This window comes from Panthera tigris, chromosome C1, assembly GCF_018350195.1.
Source record: "Panthera tigris isolate Pti1 chromosome C1, P.tigris_Pti1_mat1.1, whole genome shotgun sequence".
Classification (NCBI taxonomy): domain Eukaryota; kingdom Metazoa; phylum Chordata; class Mammalia; order Carnivora; family Felidae; genus Panthera; species Panthera tigris.
In genome coordinates, this window is record NC_056667.1 from 195,579,102 (window position 1) to 195,598,092 (window position 18,991).

General features: G+C 34.0%; 1 pseudogene; it reads left to right on the top strand.

The window, feature by feature from the left end:
- The first annotated feature begins 239 nt into the window (after window positions 1–239).
- On the top strand, window positions 240–556 carry LOC102968583 (annotated as a pseudogene).
- Window positions 557–18,991: the final 18,435 nt, after the last annotated feature.

Here is an 18,991-nt window from a genome sequence, read left to right on the forward strand (position 1 = left end):
CCCCAAGGATTTTTAGCTGTTTTATCCATGACTAATTTCTGATGACTAAAAACATTGGTTGAACTTAATAAAAAATCATGGAAAGACAACACTTTACTGTCTTGTAGTAATCGAGGAAATCTGTTTATTCTGATCTTCCCCTCTCTGTCAGTATCACCCTGAGGGATGGCTTTCCCTAAAAGGAGGTGAAATAAAATATCCAATGGCCTTCCCTCCACCGCAGGAGCCATTGAGGAGCCATGGCTCTGCACTTCCCCTATGGCTGTGGCCTCAAGGAGTGCCAGAAGGTAACCAAGAACATGAGCAAGATGAGGCACAGCCTCCACTGTGGGCACCTTACCAAGCATACCAAGTTCGTGGGGGACATGATCCAAGAGGTGTGTGGCTTCACCCCCCACGAGCAGGAGAGCTATGGAGCTGCTCAAAGTCTCCAAGGACAAGCTCACTCTCAAGTTCATCAAGAAAAGGGTGGGGACACATCCACACCAAGAGGAAGAGAGAGGAGCTGAGCAACATCCTTGCAGCCATGTGGAAAGCAGCAGCCAAGAAGGACTGAGCCCCTCCCCTCTCTATGTAATAAAGCCTTTTTGGAAAAAATAAAAAATCCAATGGCCTTAATGTTTATACTTATTAAGAAATACAAATAGAGGGGCACCTGGGTAGCTCAGTCCATTAAGCATCTGACTTCAGCTCAGGTCATGATCTCATGGTCTGAGTCAGGCTCTGTGCTGTCAGCTCAGAGGCTGGAGCCTGCTTGCAATTCTGTGTCGCCGTCTCTCTCTGCCCCTCCCCTGCTCATGCGTGCTCGCTCGCTCTCTCTCTCTCTCTCTCTGTCTCTCAACAATAAATAAATGTTAAAAAATTAAAAGAAAAAAGAAATACAAATAGAAGTGTGTTATTAACAAAGCTATTTTAGACCATAATTTTCAACGTGTTTCCCCAATGTGTAACCTTAAAAAAGTAACACACAATTTTATGTTTCTGTGTAATTCACTGCTACTTGCTATTTGCTCTTCAGTTACTTTTAATATGATTAAATAGTAAGTAACCAGGATCATGCCGCTGTACAACTTGTGTACCCAACTATGAATCCTAGGCTATCTCTAATCATTTAATGGGTGCTCTCTCTACATACAATACTATTGGAGATGTCCCCTCATGAGTATTAAATAATTTGGCTTCTATAAATATAGCCTTAAACTTTATAATTTAAAGGCAAAATTAGACTTCACTATTTCTAAATGTCACCAATAATAATAATTAGCAGTTACATTAACTTACTGAGAATTAGTTGATAAGGATCCAATTAGATTTTTAAATCATCATTGCAAATTATTGAGCTGTATTTTCAAGAAACATATTTTACATCATTAACAACCCATAGCAGTTTGAAGGGCAACATTTTTTTAAAGAATGACCTCTGAGAGACCTACTTTTAGTTAGTCTGTTCACTGAAGAATAACTCCTGTAATTAATGTGCCTCATCTCTTTCCTGAGATATTCAGATGGGCAGTGAGAAAGAGAATGATGGCTATAAACACCATGATCATCTCCAAACCTAAGAATGCACTACTGTCCTCATATATTACACAGCATTGATTATGTGGTAGAAAAGTTAGTTATAACACATGTGCACCTAATGTTATAGTATAAAGAGTTAGATTCTGTATATTCTTAAAGCATAATATTTTATAAACTTTATACTGCAGGAGATAAATGGCATCACTTGTTGATAAGCAGGCTTCATATAATTAACATTTTCTAAAATACTTTATAAAATTCCACCAATTGGAATTTTCATGCTGGGTATTGTTATTCAAGCTCCAGTTTGCATCCATTACCAGTGTATAAATTCATGTGGAAGCTATATGAAGTCAAGTAAAGGTTTCTTTTTACCTTCCCGTTAAATGTAGAACATTTTTTCCTATATATGTATGTATGTATGTATGTATGTATGTATGTGTATATATACATTTTTTAACTTGAGGAGACACTGAGGTAAATTTAACAATTCTCACTCCTGCTAGAAATTATATATGATTTCTGAAAAGGCTAACATGTTCAACCACTTGTGTTTTTATAGAAAAATGTATCTACACATTTTAAAACTGGCAAACTACAAAATGTTGTAAATTGTGTCTCTTCTTAATACACATTTCAGACTATTTATTCTTCAGTTCACACACCAGGCCCTCAACAAGAAAAACTGACCTAAGAAAGAAAAAAAAAAAAAGTCCTTGACAGAAATCCTTTCCTAGAAGAATTCTGATCCACATACAAAATTACTGGCAATGAAGAACACATATATATCTTGGAATGTTAGAAAATATCATTTATTATTTCCCGGTTCTATAGTAAGTCAACAGGAAGACACAAATATTCAAGATGACAAATCAAACCCATTGAAATCCCTATACTCTGGAGTGATGAATGAATTATATGGGATGCTAGTATGCATTCTAAACTCAAAGCCTGTGTTTCCTGATGATTTTGTCATGCGCTCTACCAGAGTCATTACATGAAAGAGGAATGCCCAAAGAGATACTTTAAATTTGAGAATTATTTTTCTCTGCTCAGCCGTTAAACAACCTCTCAGAAAACCGATAATTCACAAAGTGAAATTAAGCAAGGTGACTCAATTAGGTAGTTTTATGTTCCAGTTCCTGTACATGCTTTAAAAATGCATGTTAAAAATCATTTTACGTCTTAGTAGTCAGCAAGAGAATAGCCAATCCACAATGGAATTTCGTGGTGTGGATTCATGGTAATGTAATCTGAATTGTGCCTTCTGGAGTTCCAGGGATCACTGACAGTTAAATCACAGTGGCTATGATGAATTCTGAAATCTCATGACTTCATGAATACAAATGTGATTTCATGTGACCGACAGGTCTTTGAATTTGAGAGGTACTAGAAAAAGAGATATAATCAAATGACAATATTTTATCCCTAAAGTTCTTATATGATGCTTACAGGAACTACAGAGTTTCTTTCACACTTCACAATACTGGGGATTGAGAAAAAGTTATCTTTTCTTCTCTCACTATATATTTGGAATATCTACCCCAAGGATTATAGGAGAAGATAAAGATGCTCCTGGCACAGAATCTTGGGGGCTGTAGGAGTGTGGATGGAGAGTCTGTGGAAAAAATAACCACACTATTTTTATAACTTGGAATCAATGGAGCCAAGGGACCTTACCCATATACATATACACATAGACACATTGACCTTATGAAACTTTACATTCTCAAGGGGAATTCTGAATCTTTGTCTTGTGGTAGTGCCAAGGCTAGTTTTAAAAATTAAAACATGTCCTATCTTAATTTGCCAGAATTAACTCTTTTTGTAATCTCATTATGGATACAGGACCAAAACACCAAGGTCTACACACTTCTGCTATGTCGATAATTCCTATTACAACCAAGAAAATAAATGTAAAATGTGTGCAGCTAATTGTAATCCACTTGTTGGAGAAACAAAAAAAAATTAAAAATATCAAGAATTGTAATGCTTTAGATTTTCCATCTTCTATCCATTTTCAGAAGACAACATTCAAGAGGAAAAACTGATACAAACTCCAGACTTTTCCACTTAGTAGAAGCATATTTATCAAATAACTGAAATAACCTGCTATTTATTTATTCATATTTCTTGTAGGAAAGAGACAATGTTGTTTCTAAGTCTCACAAGACACAAAAATCAAAAGCAAAAACAAAAATAAAACAAAAAACCAAAAATCTAAGACCTTACGATTTGAAATCATGGAATGACCAGAGCAAACTATGAACAATATAATGTTGATGATCCTCCTGGCACCTTCTTGTTTTCAGGTACCATCTACTAGTGTTCTACCTGATCCCAGTGTTGGTGGGATAGTGGTTAGCATAGCTGCCTTCCACCTAATCCCTGAATGAAAACTTCCCTTTCTGGATGACCCATTACCACCAAAGATCCCTGATCTCCATATACATATGTATGTATATATACATATGTGTACACACACACACACACACACACACATTTTTTTGTTTGTTTGTTTGTTTGTTTGTTGGTCTTTTTTTTACTCTTGGGCAGCACTTACATAGGCAAGGGAAATTTTGCAGTATCAGCATCTGTTTATGTCAAATACACAACAATGTTGCCTTTCTCTGGGATTCTAAATTGGTAATATCAAAAAACCTCCTTCTGGGGCGCCTGGGTGGCGCAGTCGGTTAAGCGTCCGACTTCAGCCAGGTCACGATCTCGCGGTCCGTGAGTTCGAGCCCCGCGTCAGGCTCTGGGCTGATGGCTCGGAGCCTGGAGCCTGTTTCCGATTCTGTGTCTCCCTCTCTCTCTGCCCCTCCCCCGTTCATGCTCTGTCTCTCTCTGTCCCAAAAATAAATAAAAAACGTTAAAAAAAAAAAAAACAAAAAAACAAAAACCTCCTTCTTTGAATCTAGAAAAGCTAATATAAATTCCTATTAATATTTCCATTATGGGAAAATGTAATAAATAAATGAAGGACATAATTATAAGAAATCTATACTTGTAAGAATGATAACATGCTTAAAACTAATAATAAAAGATTTATTAAGCACATACTCAATTCTAGGCTCTAGACAAAATGTCCATACATTTCCTCATTTACTCACATTTACCCCTAGGACAGATATTAATATTATTTAGACAAGAAAACATAGTCTTAAAAGTCCACCTGGCTCAAGCTCCAGAGCTAGGCTTTGATCTTGTGCCTCTCTGATCCCAAAGTTACAGCTCCTAACAACTACACTGCACAACTATGAATTTATGTTTAAATATACTAGAAAAAGAAAAAAATAATTCTCTGTTGGTACGTTCCAGAAAGTTCCCAGATATGTTAGGGCCTAGAAATGATTTTCTCTTGAGAATCTTGCTCAATGAATAGGAAATTCAATACATAGCTCAAGACAACAAAGTAATTATAATCATAAAAGCAGGGAGAAGATGTGCCATAAAAATTTGTCAATCATTGTATATAATATAGAGAAGCCCAGAAATTGATGAATAAATTAGTACACATAATCTCTAGAAAGGGTTACTACTCAACACTAGCAGCAATATAAACAGACCATGGTAGATAAAAAAAAAAAAAAAAAAAATGCAGAAAAAGCAATCACTAAGACCTTAAAAACAAACTGAATCAGTTCATTTAGAAATTAAAGAGTTTATATCAGTTATAAATCATATATTGAAAGAAATAAATATAACATCATTCTATAAATAAAATTTTCAAAGCCACATTATCTCCAAGGAGCCATAGCTGACATCCACCAAATATGATAAGAAAATATATTACGGCAATTGAAAGATTCAGCCAGCTTACATTGATAGGGGAATCTATCTCCAGGAGAAATGCACTAATACTGTCTCAAGAGAAAAAAAAAGAATGAATAAAAGAAATAGCTACTAAGTAGCAATGTGACCTTGTGTCAACCACTCAGATTTTCATTTCTCTCTGGGCCTCCTTTCCTCTACATCTTATTCAAGTTTTAAATACCACAGTTTTATAGAATATTATTTGCTTTTTTGACACATAGGGAGAAAATGTGTAAGTGAATTTTATCTATTCAGCTCAGATAAGAATAAAAGTTAACGCCGACTCAAGAAGAGTCAAACTATATTTGTTAAAGTAATAATGCCACAAACATAGTTGGAATGGCCAAACCTTTCTCGAACAAAAGAGGCTTTAACCCATTAAGACTTAAAATAGACAATCTAAATGTCTCATCATTAATGACAGTAGGCAAAGAATAGACACACGCAAAACACCAGAGATAAGAGTAGGTTGGAGGTCATTTAAATCAGAGGTTATAAGTACAAGCATTAGAATAAGGCTAGAGATCCCAGGTTCCTGTAAAAACTAGAGACCAGATGTGAAGAAAATCATATGATCTCATGGTAAGATTAATTGTTAACAATAAGGAGATCTATAGAAACCAAGCAAAGAGCAGAAGATTTATCATTGTTGGGCAGTCTGCTGGAGTATTACTCAAGCTCCCTGGACAGCATTTCCCTTACTTCAGCTACTTTCATTGTTTGAGGATTACAAATCAAAGGTAATATTATTATCATATAGTAGTTTATACGAGAATTTTTAAATTCTAAGATCTGTGATAACTAGTATTCTGTTCTCTATTATATTATAAATAGAAGGTTCTCAGAGATGATAAACCTTTTAATCTGGGTTCTTTATATACTCTAAGTTCTGATATACAGAACACTTAAGAAAACCAGGGAAGTTGGTCAAAAGTAAGATTTTAGGAGAAACTCATCCTCTCTAAGTGTGACCCCTCCTGCTAAAAAGTCCAAAGTATTCCCTATTGTCCACACCATAGAATAATGTTCAAATGCCTGTGAAGGTCACAAAGGCTCACTAAAATCTGGTTGGTGTCTACCTGTTAGGCCCGATTCTCTAGCCAATTCTGCCTTGCCCTTCGTGTCTTAGAAATACCATACTATGTATAGTCTTGGGCCCATTAACATTCTATTTCTTGCCTCCATGCCTTTTCTTCTGTAGTTCTTACTTAAAAATGTCATCTTCCTCTTCATCTGATTATTTTATTTATCCTTTAAAACTTACCTAAAATATCAACTTCTTCAGGAAGTAACCTTGGTATTTTACCACCATGATTCCCTGGTTTATTAGTGAACCAACCTTTTCGCTAATTCTGCTTATACAATATTCTAGGCATAAACTTAGCACTATACTCCATATCATTTTATGAATACCTATTTGCCCCCTTTAGAGTTTTATGTCTATGAGGCCAACACTAAAGTGACTGCTATATTCTTCTAGAATAGAGTTCACAATTCAGAAAGCACCCAACAGGTAAATTTAATACACTTAAAGTCTACTTTAACGTATACAAGGACCAATAAGGTGTCGCATGGTGTACTGGGGGAAAATGGGTTTTGGAGCCAGATTTAGGTTCTACTGCTAACTCTATTACTTACTTATATAAACTTTGGTACATGTGTAACCATTTTCAGCTGTTTTCACACCCATAAATATAGGAGAAAACTTCCACTACCACTGGGTTGTAAGATGTTATATCAAAAGCAACTGGCAAAATGTCTAGTGAACAAATCTTATTGATCACGTCCTTTCAGCTGTAAGCTCCTAGAAGATAAGGGATGGTGACTTGTAATTTTTTAACATATTCAACAGTTACCAAGCACAGTGTGTGTAATATGTGTACCTGATATATTTTTTGAATGAATAAACACATATATAAAATAATTAGTAAATTGTGTTTCTATAATTTCAAGCTCTTAAAAAACATTTTCTAACTAGTATTGACTAGAAAAAATGTTAAATAGTTCTTAGTAAAATTAATTATGACATAGTTGAAAGAAAGCCTTAAAGTTATGAAATAAATGAAACACCTTCTTGCTTAACATAGGCTTTCCCAGAAACTCCTCACGTGGACTTCTATTCCTTATCCTATGTTAAGACGCTTATTATTATATAACGGCAAAACCAAAAGGGCTGTAGGTTTGTAGACCTGTTCATTAAAAAATATATAACTGGAAGATACCACCTACAAGCCCTCTTATTCTGTTTTGCTTCACTGTGCCTCACAGCTATTGTGATGCTATAAATTGAGGGTGTGTGGCAACCCTGTGCTGCACAAATCTGTTGGTGCCATTTGTCCAAAAGCGTTTACTCATTTCATGACTCGGTGTTACATTTTGGTAATTCTCACAATATTTTAAACTTTTTCATTATCATTATACTTGTTATGGCCATCTGTGATCAATGATTACAATTTGCTGAAAACTCAGATGATGGTTAGAATTTTTTAGAAATAAAGTATTTTAATTAAATATGTATTTTTTAAAGACATAATGCTATTGTACATTTAATGGGTTACAGTATACTATAAGCATAACTTTTATATGCACTGGGAAACTAACAAAATCATTTGATTCACTTTACTGGGATATCCTCTTGATGGCAATGGTCTGGAACCAAACCCACATTCTCTCTGAGGTGCCTGTAACTTCAACATCTTGGGTATTTTCTCCCTCAGTCTTTGTCCATTTACACACATGATTTTACTATCCTGGAGTTCCATTTATTTTTTTCATATCAAATTTATATTCTATATTTATGTGCAATTTTCTCAAAAATTTTATCTTAAAGGCTACAAAATACTACATTAAGGTGATATACCATATTATTCAGTCATTTCCCTGTCAGCAGATATTTCATAAGTAATAATGCAATGAATATAAAGTATTCATTATGAACCACCTTTCTATGGAGGACAAAAATTCCTGCCTTCTGTTCCATGTAATTTTCTTTAGGAAAGAGAGAATGTTAGCCATAGTTTTGCTAACACTTAATGCACTTCTGCTGTACACTTCTTTGCTGTTTTAAAAAGCAGAATATAATTCAGTGTGGAATTAAGATTACTTATTAACCACCCTATAACTGCTTCAATCATTTTTGTCATGTTTTAAATCACATTTAAACAACAAAAATTAAAAACATACAATGATTTTCTTACAGGATGCAATTGTGAAACTTTTCTGGAAATAGCATATTTTGGCAAGCCAACTAATCAAATAGACATTTTACATTTAGTATACTTAAAAATTTACAAGTCATAGATAGTATTGTAAAAAAAAAAAAATGGAATGGCTACATTTAATGAATTCCTCCTCTATTGCAAGTGTCTTATATTGACTACTACCAATGCTTACCTGGTCTTGCAAGGCAGTTAACATCCCCGTATCATACATAATACATGAAGTTCAATCCTCTCCAAAATAAATACAAATAAATATATATTAAAAATGAAGAGAAAAATCATTATTTACAGTTATGATCATCCACATACAAAAATCCTAGATATTAAATAAGAAAACTATTAGAACTAATACAATTTTTCAGTATATTTGCCAGAAAAAATATAAATATGCAAAAATCAATAGATTTCCATTTCCAAAGTAAGAAATAAAAATCATATTCATAATAATATAGTCACAGACTTCCCAGCAATAAGCTGGAAAGGAGAAAAACTCATACAAATAAATCTATAAAGTTTACTGAATGAATAGAAGCAGACCTGAATAAACAGAACATCCAACTTCTAAATACAATATTGTAAACATGTCAGTTATCCTCCTGTCTAATCTGAACATTTAATGTATTTGCCATCAAAACTGTAATTTTGGTGAGGTGGTAGTTTTGAGAGGAGATAAAATTTGGGGGATTGATAGTACCATCAAACCAGAAAAACAACTGCACAAGAACAGTCATTAAATTTTTGAAAAGTTAAACATGGTGATACTGATTCCAAAACAGACACATAGGATAAAGAAGCAGGAGAGAGAATCCAGAAACAGATTTGTGTATATGCGAGAATTAAACATGTTAACTGCAGCATTTCAAATCACTGGGAAATGGTGGAATCTGCAAAAAATTCTTTTATAAACACTCAATGTCCATTTGATAATCAGAGAAATCACCTAACAAACCCAGGGTCAAATAGCTAGAAAGTAAGTAGACACAAGATTTGAAATGTAAAGAATATACTTCCAGTACTCTCCTTTGTTATTTCTCGAAGTCGGCCTTAGCTACCTTACACAAGTTCTTGCTGAAATAGGGGGTTCATTTTTTCAGATGAGTAAAATGAAGCCAGAATAGGTAAAAGACTACCTAAAGGTTACCCTAGTGGTGGTGATGCTAGAACGACATCTTGAATTCCTAGCTCATCCACACTCAATTAAATATTTGGCCTCACTTCTAAATTTGCCATGTGTTTCTAGCTCTAATATCCAGAGTTTTCCATTACTTGATCTTTTTTTGAGAATTCCAGCTATGATCTGGATAAAAATGTGCCATCCTCAAAAACTGTAAGGCATTTACGGGTAGTGAGTTCATGGATTTTAAGATTGTTCCCTTCAAAATACTTCCCATTTAGATCACTAGGGTATGAACTTTTGCTTCAGTCCTTTAATTTAAAATTGTTCTCCACTATATATGCACTATTTCTTAGAGCATAAAATGCACTATTTCTTAGAGCATAAACCTTGCACAATATTGGTCACTTATGATTGTGAAGTAAACAATAACGCGATGTAGGAGGAGAATGTTTTTTGTCTTAATGAGAATAATCAGGAAAGGTGCCTTTTTTTTTCTTTTTAGAAAAGGCCTTCTTGAGCAGCTGATATTACAGTTTATTCTAACAAGATTCAGATAGCCATTCCAAGATCTGAAGAAAGAAGGTTCAGGAATATAAATAAATATGCAACTATAAAAGCCCTGGGATTAATAAAGAATAAGGTTATTTCAAATTTGAAGGACAAAAAAAAAAAGTTAGTATAATAGTGTGGTGAACTTCCCATAGGGAGATGCACTAGAATACCATACTATCAGAGAGGTAGTTAAGGACTGGATCATCTGGTGCCGTGTAGATTATGACAATGAGTTTGCAACTTATATAAAATTCCAAGGGAAATCAGAGAGGATCCATGCGAGCCATAATTAAGAGAAATATAATGACAACGCCACTTCTAACTTCTCCAAAGACAAGAGGGTATCCTATGGTAGACAGGTTAGTTAGATGAAAACCTAGCTTATCCTTCATTTTCAAGAAGAGACTCAGCAGACTTAGGCTTCATGTACTTCACCAGCTTTCTAAATTCTGGCAGTTTTACATTCGAGTAAATATGGTGTAAAGTTAGCCAAACCTGAAGTACAAATATTGAATGGAACTGAGAAATAATATGTCTAAACCACATGTCTCTAACTAACCTATTTAAAGAGTCATTATGAGTTAATAGGAGAAAATAGCTTGATCAATTGTTTCATTGGGAAAGGAAGTCAATACAAAAGAAAGTGAACTAATTGGTATCAAATTTTTCAAAAGGTAAAATAGTAGATTACACCTGAAGTTTCTAGATATTTCCTCTAATTTTTTCTTCAAAGATCTACTCTTTATCCTTTTAAAATCTGAGACTTAGTAAGATAATGAAGACTATTAATTACATTTCCCTAGAAACATTGTCAAGATATCCCCTGTTTTTTCATTACTGGCTATTCTTTATACCAAATAAAATGTTTCCATAAACATTATCTTTGAATTTCCTTAAAAATCATTGTGTCCCTCATGAACACCCTGCCTCTCATTTGTATACATTTAATCCAATTTTTAAAGAAGGAATAAAAACAATAAGCACTATACAAAGGTTGAAGAGTTCTAAAATAAGAAAATACACGAAAATTTTAATACACAATCCAGTAATGAGCCAATATAAGTAAAAGCTAATTTTCTGTCACTTAACATAGTTCACTAACAATCCAACGCTTCAGAAAACGCATGTGCACACACACACACACGCACACACACACATTTTCAACACGTATGTATGCGTTCCACAATGTTTATGCTGGTTGCAAATATTTATTTCTTCCACATTGGCTTTTAGACTGCCAAAAATCTTACACTGTGTCTTAATTATTTTCATATGCTTATCTGAGATCTTTTAATTTTTTTTTACATTTATTTATTTTTGAGAGACAGAGCACAAGTCGGGGGGAGGAGCAGAGACAGAATGAGACACAGAATCCAAAGCAGGCTCTAGGCTCTGTGCTGTCAGCACAGAGCCTGAAGCAGGGCTCGAACTCACAACCCATGAGATCATGACCTGAGCCAAAGCCAGACGCTTAACCGACTGAGCCACCCAGATGCCCCTTATCTGAGGTCTTTCAAACAAAAAGTGTTTCAGAAATTGTTATTAAATTGAATAAAATCACACTATTATTTGCCATGAAGCAGAATTCAATATCACATAGAATCTGGTAGTAAGCTGTCTTGTTTCAAACCAAAATCCAGTAGCTTAAGAGGTACTAGTAACTGAATTATTCTAAAGACTCCATCATGAGAAAGTTTAATTTAAAGTATGTCCCCTTTATCATGATCTCTAAGATAATATTATTGTGATGTTATGGTTTGCAGGCACACTTATAAGGCATACTTGATGCAATAATATTTACTAACAATTTTAATGCATGTGTCAAGATTAAATCTTTCTTCCTGTTGTTTTGTGTATGAACAAAAGAGTTGACTTCTAAGGGAGAAGACAGGATGAGATATGGATATAAACTGATTACTGTAATATATCACAAATAAATGCCAATATCATTAAAAAACTAAACTGTTTCTAAACAACTATTAAAAGATTAATTTTGAGCTTACATTGCTAATCATACAAGATGTTACAGTGTGCCACTTTTTGTTGTTGTTGTTGTTGTTGTTGTTGTTGTTAGCAGAAAGCAAAACAACAAATGACTTAACTATATCTGGTCATGTGTATAATCCTCCTTCAGCTGATCCTCAGTGCATTGTACCATAGTGGGAATATGGCTCTTTCTGCCTCTTCTCTGTAACATATAAAAGGTATTAACTTGCACTTAAAAAAAGAAATAATGAAAGAAAGAAAAAGCAGCTTCTGTTTATACATAAACACCAGGCACGGAGATTCTACACTGCATCCTAGGAGAAACCAGGGAGCCAAAATAATGAGCTTACAACTTCAGAAATCTGTGTCTATGATTCCATTATTTGAAAGCAGTTACTAAGTAATCTCTTACATGATACTAGCATATTTTCCTTTCTAACATGTGCTACTTTGTTTTATCCACATCAGAACTGTGCCTTTATTTTAATTGCTATTAAGCCCTTTGTTCGAGGTTTTATAGCTTCATCTTCTGATACTCCCAGATTCCCTTTCTTTTTGGGTTTTGTCGTATGTGGTTACTGAGGTTACATTCACTTTTCCTCTTTTATGTTTAGCCTCATTGCCTCAAACTTTTCTTCCCACTGAATGCATATGAGGTCATTTATCTATTCATATTTCTATTCAATCTAAGTGAGGATTTTGTATGTGTGTGTGTGTGTGTGTGTGTGTGTGTGTGTGTGTGTGTGTGTTTTGCTTGTTTGTAGGGTTTTTTGCTTTTAAAAAGAGAGTGTGGTTTCTCTCATTTTTCTCTAACTCATCAAAACATCCAGATTTCTTTTTTCTAGTGCTCAATTCTTTATTACCAGATAGCACAGAGCATTACCACTATCTATTACCTTGATAGAGATTTACTCACCAATTTATTCTGTATTAGAAATACACTGCCAGTGTTACGAAATCAGATATGCAACAATCGTCTAAAGTGCCACTAGCAAAATTATTTTATGGCCAATGATAAGTATCAGCCAACTTCTGAAATTTTGATGGTGGGGAGAGGTACAAAATATATCACACACAAACCACTTTTGGTAATCTGTACTGAAAAAAAATAATTTCTATACTATCTATTGAAAGAAAAAGCTAATTAAACCAAATATGCATTTTTGTTGAAATAAGACTATATTTAGGTATACACAGCTTTTCCCAATGAGATGATGAGGACGAATACCACCCCAAGTAACACTTGTTATTATGTATTTTCCAAACTGGTTTTAAAATATCTCATACTATTGTTATTATTGCTTTTATTTTAATTATCATAATTTGTGTCATTTGCATCATGATATTTATTTACCTAAGCCTTTTGTAGACCATCTTCACAGTGCATTAACGCTGGCACTATTCCCAGTGCATTAACTTTTGGCCCTCAAGAGCAAAAGGTATCAAATTCTGTCCACTGATCCATGACCAACATGAAAGCGGCATTCCAGGTATAAATATTCTCATACAGGTATACGCTTGGGTGAATACCCCCATCGTCAAAAATTTTGTAATTACAATAATTCATAATTATAGCTATTAATTTGTAATACATCCATAATAGACAGTTAACTATAGATTTGGGATATGTGTTTTGTTTGTAAATGTTAAAATACCCACCTCTTTTTCTCTCATTTAAGTAATTATTAGAATGAGAATTAGTTATGGGAATAAACTTGCCTATACTCTACTTAAAAGGAACATAAGTTTTTTTGTTTCCAATTGGCACTTAAATATCTCTGGTTACAAATTACGTGGGATGCACCTCAGAGGTGATCAGGATGTACTAGTGTATGGCTCATGAGTCTGACAACTACTGATCTATAGTTTCCTTTCAAACCAAACAGAAGTCAGGGGAGCAATGGTAATAATGATCTAAATGGTAACAATGGTGAAAGCCTGGCTACTTCAAACAAAATCCTTGTGGTGGGCAGTATAATGACTCCCAGAGATGTCTATTGCCCTAATCCCTGGAAGTTGTTAATATGGTAAACTTACATGGCAAAGGGGATTTTGCAGATATGACAAATTTAAGGTGCTTGAGATGGGAGACTATAATGAATTATCTGGGTGGGCCCAATTATCAAAAGGATAGTCTTAGGGAAAAAGGCAGGAAGCTCAGAGTTCGAGAGGATGTATGAAAAAGGAAGCAAAGGTTGGAGTGATGAGATTGTTGGCTGAGGGCCATAAATTAAGGGATGTAGAGAACAGAAGTTTCAGACGACTAACCTGCTTCTTCTCCAGAGCTTCCAGGAGGAATGCAATGCTGCTGTTGACACCTTTGCCTAGTGAAACCCATTTTGGATTTCTGACTTCCAGAACTCTAAGACAGTAAGTCTGTTGTTGTTTTAAGTCACTAAATTTATGGTAATTTGTTGCTGTAGCAATTACAACAGTCCTGACACAGTTAAGGCATCTTAGTACACACTGAATACATATGTCTTCTGAAGCATCTGACTTACTGCCTAAAAAGAACTTAGGTGACAGTGACTCAAACATAGTGCTAATTCAAAAAGATGTCAGCCAAGAAAAAAGAAGCAAGACAACATAAAGATCTTGGGACAAATATTATATAAGTATTTGTCTTGTACAGATGGAAATTTAATTGACCACTTCCTTTACCATAACAGAACTATCCATTTTGATCCATTTGTTTTTTTTTTCTTTCTGTCTTCCTCTACCATATAAAAAAGGAAAAAAGAAAGTAATAAATGAAATTACATGAAAATTTAGGCAGTTTAGAAGAGAAAGTGGATAAATAAAGAATAAAAATAATTGATATTATTTTCTTTAAGAATAAAGCTTATCAGTGTTAGTTACATTAACTTTATCTGCTTAGTAATTTTCATATAATTACGGTAAGTCTCTGGATTCTGAGTAACTTGTTCTGTGAGTATTCCACAAGACTAGCAACCATTTCTAATAAATTTTGACTTGATAAAGGAGCAATGTCTTGCAAGACAAGTAGTACATAATGCTGAACGTCACACGATCATAACTGAGCCAATGGTTCTTCTCTCTCTCTCTCTGCAGGATTGTGGGTGATCATCTCCCATGCTCCGATGCTCGGTGTCAGGCCACAGTGTTTGGCAGAAATCAGTGATTTTTTCAGAACACTGGAAGGTGCCCACAACGGGAACTAGTGTATTTTTTGTCACTTCAAAGCACCTCTGGACAGTCCTTTGCTTTTCCATACAAGTAAGCGTAGGAATGCTTTCCTCCATTCTAGGTCAGGCTGCCTGCAGATATAGACCCTTTCCTCTGCTGCCTTACTGCCAGTTACATTCAATACAGTGTAAGACAAGAGTTTATTAATACTGCACTGTCGTCAATATTCACGCAAGCATATACAATGGCCCCCATGCAGAAAAATTTTGAAAAGAAAGGTGGCAAGAAGATGATTACAATGGAAGTTAAGCAGGAAATCATTGAGAAGTACACCCAAAGTATGCGAGAGGCCAAAATTGCAAGATTTTATAAGTCTACATCTGCATCTCATCTGCAGAGGAGGAGGAGAAAAGGTGGAGGAATCCCTCACTTCAAATGAGATTAGGGAGATGTGTAAAAGGTGGGAAACAGTGCAAAATTTTGTAGAATAGCACCACCTGAACAAGGCTGTAGAAGCCTGAGAGATGAATCTGTTTAACAATAATGCAATGTCCCATTTCCATGAAATCCTCAAAAGAAGGCAAAAACAAGTGTCACTGGATAGGTCCTTGTTCAAGTTTCACAAAAAGAAAAAGATTCCATTGAGCCAACAGATAGCAGTGATTCCTTTAGTGATAGTGATAGTACTCTTACACAATAACCCTCCTCTCTCTTGTCTTCCTCATACAAGGCACAAAGGTTTTCAAAGGTAAGTGCAGGTTAATTTATTTTTCTTTATATTTTGTACTTTTTTCATTATTTTGTATTATATTACAGTATTGTAATCATTTTTATATGACTATTTTGGGGTTGTGGAACAAATCATCTGAGTTTCCATTATTTCTTATGTGGAAATTCGCTTTGATATACAAGTGCTTTGAATTACAAGCATGTTTCTGGAATGAAACTTGGAATGCTTGCAAACAAGGTTATAGTGTATATGTATTCCCACAGTGATTATCACTTCTACAGAAAACTATATTTAATGAAAATGATTATTTCCAATTTTTCAGATAAAGATCAATCTCACAGTTACATTCTTCCATTTTAACAAGTATGGATTCTTCTACTTTAGTTCTAAATTATATTTTTCACTATATAATCATTCAGCTGAAACTAAAGCACTAGCACAGAAAGTGTTCCCCAAATAGTAGGATACATAACACACTTTTCCACTTATAAAATAGCACATTATATTCCTGTTACAGTTCTCTCCAGGAATTCTTAATTAAATCAAGAGATATTTTAAAAAGAGAAAATGTTGTTATACATTATGTAATTTACTGGCTGCACATAATTTATATAATACAATGTATTTAATAAACAAACCTGTTTTTTATACATTAAGGGAAACAACTGAGGGGACATTGTGGTTGCTGCATGGTCTCCATATATTGACTGACCTACAGAGATGGTGAAATGATCTTTCCCATATGATACTAGATAAATACTCAAAGGCACCATAAAACACTTCCAAATGCTGAGGGAATGTTATTAGACTGAGGTCTGTTTCCTCGTAGACTAACAGAAAAACAGATGGACTTGAATACTTAATATTACAGTTTTATAATTAATATTCATATTTAAAATATGAGTAAGAAATATAAATGAATGGTAGTCACCCTATAGCCTATGTTTCCATTATGCTAAGCAAAGGCAGTTTTATTGTTTTGATGAAATTATCAGATAATACATTAAAAGTTTGTGAATCAACTAACAAATATTAAGTGCAGTGATTACTATATCCAAGGCACTCTGATATGCAGTAGAAAGTCAAGAATTAAGAATATTTTAAATAAAAGAGAATAAGAGAAGGATTGACCCTTTTTATTTGATAGTCCAGTTGTTGAGAAGACTATGAATAAATATCTATCAATACAATTGTTCAGGACTATGATAAATAGTCTGTATATGAATAAAGCACTGATTTTCTATAATGAAGCTGGAGAATATTTTAAAGGAAAGTTGATATTTGAGCTGTGTTTACAACAGTATAAAAAATTCCATCTCATAATGTTAAAAAACATAACCAACTACTTTGTTACACCCTGATATTAAATAGAATTAAATGATTTAAAATATCTCCCAGTGGAATTGCCTGCATTGATATAAACATGACCTAGTCCTAGATATTACCTTCAGCTCATATCACCCATCATCATATATTTTCGTGAAATACAAAATAAATTACATAGTGATAAGTACAGTGGAAATTAAAAGAGTAGCTCTTTTTTTCTTTTCATTAGTTAATAAATTTTAACTTAGTATTAAAATTAACACATACCCTGTTTATCTCTCATAGTTTTATTTTTAAAACCCAAACTGTACCATATAAAGAAGTTAAAGCAAAACTAGAAATCACATATTTAAGAAATGTCACAAGTTCAACAAAAATCATTAACTCCAGTATGTGAAGCAATTCCCCAATATCTTCCAATGTTTAAGTACAGCTGAACTTCAACCATGCAGTAAAATACTATACTTTAGACTTAAGCATACATTCCTTCCATTTCTGTCTAGTTGCTACAGGGCACAGCTATTCATATCTACAAAGCCTGTTGGCTTTACATGTGAGGGGAGAATGGGTTGAAATGAAGGTTGCATCACAAGTGAAAGCATGAAGCACAATAGAATAGAACAAGAGAACGATTGTCTGAGGCACCTCTTTCGTACATTGCATGGATTGTGAGTGTCCAGTTCTGTTGCAGATATTTATCAGGGGCAGTTAACTATCACTCTTTTTGTTGTAGAAAATAAATGGATAGGGGTGGGGAAAGATGTCATGAGTAGGGCAGAAAGTTATGTGTGGAATGAAGGGGGAGGATGATGGGAGGGAATAACTTACCAAGGTTCTTTAAATCATGCAAGCTTAATGACCTTGCGCATTTTATTCACGCATACACTTTCCAACCTCCAGAGAGACTTAAAGACTTGTGACAATGTCAGAGTCTTCTGAAAAGATTAAAGTATAATGTCTCTTAAACTCAAAAATTTAAAACATGTAAAAGCAAAATCTAAGTCTTTTGATTCCTTTGTACAGGAAAGGTAGAAAGAATAGTATAATTTTTGGTTTCAAAATTACAAATGTTTTACACACCACCATATGAATCCAAATATGTGAGTTTCACCAAGACTGTGAATAAATTTAGTTTTCCTGGTCAATATATAAGTCAGTGAAATTTAACAGTGGCTCAGGGCATCTTTATAGGACTGCATGGGAGGATGTTACTGGGAAAACGAATATTTAATTGCAGAGAGCAGCTAGAATTTGTTATCATTTTAACACAGTCCGACTTCTATGTGTACAAATACACTTTAACATGTGTACACATACCAACACATATAAAGTTTATAACCAATGTTTGAAACTGTGTCTTAGTATATAAACTACTTTAAGTTTACAGACATTTGAGTAATTAATTCCTTTCTATAAGATATGTCTACATACTAGAAATATTAAAATAGGCAAAAGATTAAAAATTATTTTTAAAAGCTAAATATTTCAGGACAAATAATAACTGTTTATATTCAAGAAAATGTAAAAGCTAGTGTTAACTAACTTGGTTTTCAAAACTACATAATGTTTAATAGA